Source organism: Staurois parvus, unplaced genomic scaffold, assembly GCF_062004578.1.
Source record: "Staurois parvus isolate SC_StPar_1 unplaced genomic scaffold, SC_StPar_1.0 ptg001515l, whole genome shotgun sequence".
NCBI lineage: Eukaryota > Metazoa > Chordata > Amphibia > Anura > Ranidae > Staurois > Staurois parvus.
Window position 1 is genome coordinate 1,573,783 of NW_028319311.1, and position 6,743 is coordinate 1,580,525.

At 44.3% G+C, this 6,743-nt stretch overlaps 1 pseudogene; it reads right to left on the reverse strand.

Annotated features, from left to right (window-relative positions):
* Positions 1 to 2,024: 2,024 nt before the first annotated feature.
* LOC149435426 (U6 spliceosomal RNA) lies at positions 2,025 to 2,124 on the reverse strand (annotated as a pseudogene).
* Positions 2,125 to 6,743: the final 4,619 nt, after the last annotated feature.

A 6,743-nucleotide genomic window follows, 5' to 3' on the forward strand; every position in this document is an offset into this window, starting at 1 on the left:
GGAGCAGAGGAACCTTAACAGAGAAAGAGCTGATGTGATTGACAGATCTGCTGCTCTTCAATGTGCCCATCTTATCCTGAAGCACTGTCATGGTTAACCAGCTCTATTCCATGAACTGGAAGATTCCACCAAACCCTATAAAAGTAGATGTGAACCATAGCTGGATGACATTTTTTTTTTTTATTCTCAGTGCTGCGGATCTCCTCCTGCCTTTGTTGGCCACAAGGTCGGCTTTTCTGGGCCATCTCACCAATAATTCAACTTTTTTCTTTACATAGCTGCCTGTAGTCAGGGGCATCCTTAGGGTTGGTGTCACCCAGTGCGGTAACACTTGGTGGCACCCCCTCCGGCGATCCACGCAGAATGGATCGGATCTGCGGATTGAGCATAATGGATCGGAGTCTGATCCATTATCCTCCCCAATCCACAGATCCCATCCATCCTGTGGGGATCGTCGGCATGCAACCTATATGGAGTGACACTGGACCCGCTCCATGAAAAGGTTAGTTGTAAAGGAAGCGACGATCCCCGCAGGATGGATCGGATTCATCCTGCGGGGATCGTAGGCTTGCTTTACAACTTACCTTTTTGTGGAGTGGGTCCAGTGTCACCCCATGTGGTCGGTGTCACCCGGTGCGGGCCGCACCCCCCGCACCTGCCTCGGGACGCCTCTGCCTGTAGTCCACACAGGGAAAATGTTACAGGGTGACAACGCAGGAGACCAATTGCCCCCCATAACAAGGGGTGCCAGAACAAAGCTCCTTCATGGAAGAATCACCTGTATATTATAGTGAAAGCTGCACTTCAGCCCTTGGCCTATTCTGACACTTCTCTCTTACATGTAAAAATCAGCATTTTTTTGCCAGAAAATTACTCAGAACCCCCAAAACATTATATTTTATTTAAGGCCCTAGAGCAGGGGTCTGCAACCTTTAAGACATAAAGAGCCACTTGGACCCGTTTCCGAGAGGGAAAAAAAGACTGGGAGCCGCAAAACCATTGCAACATTTAAAACAAATCCGACACTGCATATATTGCAAAAAACGCTCCGGTCATGAAGGGGGTTTAAGGGCCCAGTAAGCAAAGGGTTAATCAGGGCCACAGTGTATCGTCATAATCACAATCATAGCCTTAGGTCAGTGGTGGGCAACCTTTTTTTTCGACTGAGCCAAATCTCGCCAAAACCACGATTGAAATTTATTTTGAGAGAAACATTTTTAAAACTGAAAATACATCCCCCATATAGTAATTCATCCCCCATAGTAATTCATCCCCCCTATAGTAATTCATCCCCCATAGTAATTCATCCCCCCTATAGTAATTCATCCCCCCTATAGTAATTCATCCCCCCTATAGTAATTCATCCCCCCTATAGTAATTCATCCCCCATAGTAATTCATCCCCCCTATAGTAATTCATCCCCCATATAGTAATTCATCCCCCATAGTAATTCATCCCCCCTATAGTAATTCATCCCCCATATAGTAATTCATCCCCCATATAGTAATTCATCCCCCATAGTAATTCATTCCCCATATTGTGTGAATTCACTTACCTTTGCTCCGCGCGTTCCTCTCGCTGGGTTCCCGCGCCGTTCTGGTCTTCAGGGCGGACTGTGAGAGGAGAGGAGTTCGTCACGCTGCCCCGCCTACATCCGGGCTGCCCCGCCTACATCCTGACAGCCAATGTTTGCCAGCGGGCGCCCGGCACACAGAAGAGCTGCATTAAAAGAGCCGCGGCTTGCCGACCCTATTGCCTGTCACCTGGTGGGCAGTGTGCTCCGGAGCTGCAGGAAAGGTGAAAAAGAGCCGCATGCGGCTCCGGAGCCGCGGGTTGCCGACACCCGCCCTAGAGAATAAAATGGTGGGCGTTCCATATTTTTATGTCACACGATATTTGGGCAGAGATTTTTCAAAGCTTGAGCTCTGGTTCACAATAATGCGGTGCGGAAAACGTAGTGAATCCTGTGCGCTTCCCACACCGCATTGCAGTCACACTGCGTCCATGTGATCTGGTACAGGTGTTAAATGAATGCTTCGCGAATTTGCGTGTCATCCTTGCGCAGGGGCCATGCTAATCTCTGTATCGTTGCAACTTTAGTATATGTCCTGCCGAAGTGAGGACAATACATAAGTTGATTTGCCACGCTCAAATCAACGGTGGCTCGGCAAAGAAAGTCCCACTGAGATTTGAACTCAGATTGCTGGGTTCAGAGTCCAGAGCAGGGGCGGACTGACCATTTGGAAACTCGGGCAGTAGGGGGCCCCATGAGATGCCCCTGGTACCTTTTTCATAGGCTTTTTTGAGTTTGGGCAAGGACACAGGGGCCCCATGATTCCCTATTGCCCGGGGGCCCCATGAGTTGTCAGTCCACCCCTGGCCCAGAGTGCTGACAAATTACACCATGGAACCCCCTAAAGCTCTGATGGTGGCTCAGGTGGTGAAGCACTTGTAAGCATGAGGTCACAAGTTCCCTGCACTGGTGAATGCAAACTACTGTACATAGTGGGGTTACATTGAGCTCCGTGTCAATAAATGGCTCTGAGGAAGAGGCAAGTCCTCGAAACGCGTCAGCCTATTGGATGTCTACACTCTGTATTGAGGACTGTCACATATTGACCATGCTGTTGTTTTACGACGTGCCTTGACTTTATTATCATTTGTGAGTACAACACCTACTTTTATTTCTTAATAAACATTTTTTATGGTAATGCACTCGGCCTGTGCGCCCTCCGTTTGTTCTTTCCTCATTCAATAAATGGCTTGTAATTCAATGCATGTTGTCAAAATTTAACGACACCCTGAAGCAGATCGCAAAACGCAGTGCGACGACCAGAATTCGCATCACGTGTGTGAACACCCATTGGATGCAAATCAGGTGTGGGGTAAAAAAGGGTCCTGCACCTTTTAGTGTGGATGCAGTGCGATTTGAGCCATACAAAATGTATTGCTCAGGGCGCATCGCGCAGACATCGCATGTGATTTGCGCGGGAATGCAGTGCGGTTCCTGTGTGATTCACATGCGATGTGCCGCACTGCATTAGTGTGAAGCAGAGTTCAATGAATGTAATTCAGAAAAACACAATATAATACCCAATTAATAAAATATAAAAGATTTATTTATTTCAGGTACTTATATAGTGCCATCAATTTACACAGCACTTTACATATATATTGTACATTCACATCAGTCCCTAACCCTCAAGGGGCGTACAATCTAAGGTCCCTAACTCACATTCATACATACACATACTAGGGACAATTTAGACAGGATCTAATTAACCTAACAGCATGTCGTTGGAGTGTGGGAGAAAACCCACACAGGCACAGGGAGAACATGCAAACTCCAGGCAGGTGGTGCTGTGGTTGGGATTCGAACCAGCAACCCCAGTACTGCCAGGTGGAAGTGCTAACCATTTAGCCACTATGCTGCCCCAGTGATGATGTTGTTATGCTGAGTAAATAGGTACCAAACATGTCATGCTTGAAAAATCGCGCATGCCCGTGCAACGGCGCCCACAGCAGTTCCTAAAAATCTCCATAGGTGATGCTTTAAAAGCCTTTACAGGTTTCCAGAAAAATTGCACACGCTCATGGAATAGCGCCAAACTGCGGTACTAAAAAATCTCCATAGGCAACGTTTTAAAAATTTCAACAGGTTACCAGTTTAGAGTTACAGAGGAGGTCTGGTGCTACAATTATTGTTCTCGCTCAGGTGATCGCGGCGATATCTTTCATGTGTGCTGTGACTGCTTGTTACGTATGTGAGCGGAACCAATGTGCGCTTGCTGGAGGGGGGGGGGGACACTTTCAACATTTTTTTTTTTCACACTGACTGTTTTTTTTTATCAACTTTATTGCTATCTCAACGGCCAAACAAAATCCCTTGTGATAGCATGGGCCATAACAGGTCCTCTTTATGGAGAGATATGGGGTCTAGTAGACCCATATCTCTCCTATGGACTCCAAAGCATCAGATCAAGCAGAGGTTGGTGTGATGTGATGCTTGTACAAGCCGGTAATGACTTGTTCACATGACACCAAGACTGGAAGTAACTAAATACTTGTCACTTCATGTTTCTGATGTCACACAGTGGGAGGAACGACATCCATTCCTCCCACTATGTCTCAGGAACAGGATGCATCCTTACAAGGCTCCCTGATGGGATGGGGGGAGCCCAGTAATGATGGCGGCGGCAGGGGGGCTCTATGGCTGCTCAGATTACTTCTACAGCGTGCAGAAGTGCCAGCTGTAAAAAAATATTATCTTGCTGCAACAATGACCAAGATATCACCCTTCCCATCCATGAACATACAGATATATCCTATGGAAGTGGTCAATGCAGGTTTGTATTCATTAATACATCCTTAATTTTTTTTGTTATGTAATGTAGGCAGTGCAAATACCTGAATGTGGCCTGGTATCAGCCACTCACAGTCCCTGTACAGCAGAGCTGGAGTGTAGGAATAAGAAGCAGTACAAGAAACCAATCCTATGAAACATGCTGATTGGTGGAGAGAGCAGAGAGGTTAGCTCACCACTGTGCTGCTTCTCCTTTCACTGTCCAATCACAGGCTTGGGGCGGGGGTTGAAAATTGCTGGATGTCAGACTGAGGACATCTAGTGGTGGAAAAGAAGTAAAGCAGGGGAGATCTGATATGAAGGTGACTATTTCAGCAAAAGCAGCTTTTTAATGGGCTTTTCATATTTATCTTTTCATTTATCAGCGTTCAACTTTAAAGAGTATATGATCAGGTTTAATTAAAACATAACTAAACTAACAAATTATATTTCTCCAGTGTGTGTGTCTGTATCACCTCGAGGCTTGTTGGCACTGATTCAAAAGACACCCAAAAAATGGGTGAAGCAGGCGGACCCCGGACTCCATATTCATTCTGATGCGGCATACAGAAGCAAAGTTGGAAAGATGCAGGATTGAGAAAATCACAAATTATTACAGGACTGCTGAGTCCCGCATTATCTGTATGGAATGTGAATTTGTCTGGGCACCTGGAGGGAGTCAGTGCTACACACAGACCTACCAAATTATTTGTCAGACATGAAAAGCTGCAAACTTTTCTCGTGTATAGCAAATTAGTTTCTTATAAAATATATATATATCACTGATCACAATAGGAGAGCAGACAGCAGGAACACCCATGTCCGACCTTCGCAAAAAAAATGTACGGCAAAGTCAGAATGCTAAATGACAACAAGGAATTGTATATTTCTTTATTCCAAACAGAAAGAGAGATACATGCGGGATATGGCGGGAGACAGAAGGAGAAATGTGCAGTTCTGTTGGTGAAACTCAGTTTAAAAACATTCTTACATTCTTTTTTTCTGTTTTTCGGTTTAGGATGGAGTATGGAATGGTTGGTTGGTGTTGCTCCAAAAAGGAATATCCAACTTCACAACATATTGGTTTGGTGGAATGAAAAAAAACGTGCTCTGGTAAGTCTGCTCGCATGAAGCAAGGCTCTACTTTGGTGCAACAAAAACCAAATTATACAAGTCCCTTTATTAAATATATAATATGATCACATAAAGAAGCCAATGTACTCCACGGGCCAACACACTCCCCTTCATCAAGCTCTTTCCTTTCTTTTTCTTTCCCCTTTCCTTTCCCTTCCCCTTTCCTTTTTCTTTCCTTTCCTTTCCTTTCCTCTTTCCTTTTCCTTTCCTTACCCTTTCCTTTTCCTTTCCTTCCCCCTTTCCTTTTCCCCTAGCTTTCTCTTTCCCCTTCCTTTCCTTTCCCTTTCCTTTTTTCTTCCCTCCCTCCTTTCTTTCTTTACCATTATAACTTCCTAACTTCTTTTTTTATTTCTTTCCTTCTATCCTCTCTCTTCCTCCATCCTCATGTAATCTCTTCCTTTCTTCATTCCTTGCCTTTTTAATTCCCTTTGTTCTTTGCTTTCTTCCTTTCTTTTCTCTTCTCTTCCTCCACTTTTTGTCTTGCATTTGTATGTGTTGAAGTTTTTTTTTATGTCTGGGTCCCTACCAGGAAGATTCATTCTGTTTGTTCTGCTGACCATTGTCTCTGGGACAGAAAGTGATGAGAAATCCAAATTTGACAATTTTTGCTGAAACGGGGTGATGGAAAATCCAGTAGTAATGGTGACAACTAAGAGGTGAGTTCCCCTCACTTTGTGGAGATTTCTTCCTACTTCCTGTTCTGTCTCTGGAGCAGGAAGTGAGGGAAAATTTCCCAAACCGCTCACAGACAGTATAAAAAGAAAACATTACAGGAGTTTTACCATCCCCAACTTTAAAGCGTCTGAAGAGTTTCTACTTTAAATATATTTTATTCACCATTAAAAAAGAACTTCAGGCAAAAATAGTGCCCTGTTTCTTCAATGTATTCTGCCTTTATACCAAGTTCACAAACACAACATTGAAAATTGAAATCAGGCTTGCAGCAAGAGTGTTTAATGAGTCTGTTTATGGATGGGAGGAACAGAGGTGCTTAACATTTATTCAAAGCTAGAACTTTCTTTTTTCAGTTTTGGATAGCGTAAGAAAAAATTTAGACTATTAGACTCAGAATTATACTGATGTCTGCGTCCCCTCCAAGTAAATTAACCCTTGTAATCCACTGGACCATGGTCACTATGGCCGAAACTAATGGGAAATCCAAAATGTTATATACTGTATATACTCTCTGATTTAGACTCACTTTGTTATTGGCACCTGATTTCATGGCTATGCCCAGCCAACTGCCATCCAACAGTCCAGTAAGGCT